At 56.1% G+C, this 410-nt stretch overlaps 1 protein-coding gene across 1 annotated transcript in view; it reads right to left on the minus strand.

Annotated features, from left to right (window-relative positions):
• Positions 1–410, minus strand: part of GPLD1 (glycosylphosphatidylinositol specific phospholipase D1) — a 30,779-nt gene that overhangs the window by 20,960 nt on the left and 9,409 nt on the right. The window lies entirely within an intron of this gene.

The raw sequence follows: 410 nt of genomic DNA on the forward strand, positions 1-410 counted from the left end.
CCCCTCCGCTCCTCCCCGAGGCCCTAGCTCTCCAGACAGAAGCCACAGCTGTGAAACGGACGTCAGTGTCTGTGAGAAAGAATCGGTTGGGGCCCAGTTTCTATTTTAACAAGAACCCAGGATGGTCCTTCCAATAAAAACAGCCTAAAAGGCTAGGTTTGAAAATAACAAAAATACTTTCTTATGTCAATCACCAGGCAAGCAAGAAAGTGAAAAATTTCCAAAGGCCCCAAACCAATGGACACTGAGAGGCGGCAATGCGGTGTGGACGCCCGTGTCCCCGCCTCTCCCTGGGTGCTGCGGCCCGCTGGCCTCGGGTCACCTGCAGTGACTCGCTGGTTCTGGGCGCCCTTAGCTCTGAGGCAGCTGGACCAGGGACAGGGCGGGCACTGCCAGGACACCTACCACGC

The sequence above is a fragment of the Myotis brandtii genome, unplaced genomic scaffold, assembly GCF_000412655.1.
Source record: "Myotis brandtii unplaced genomic scaffold, ASM41265v1 scaffold1733, whole genome shotgun sequence".
NCBI lineage: Eukaryota > Metazoa > Chordata > Mammalia > Chiroptera > Vespertilionidae > Myotis > Myotis brandtii.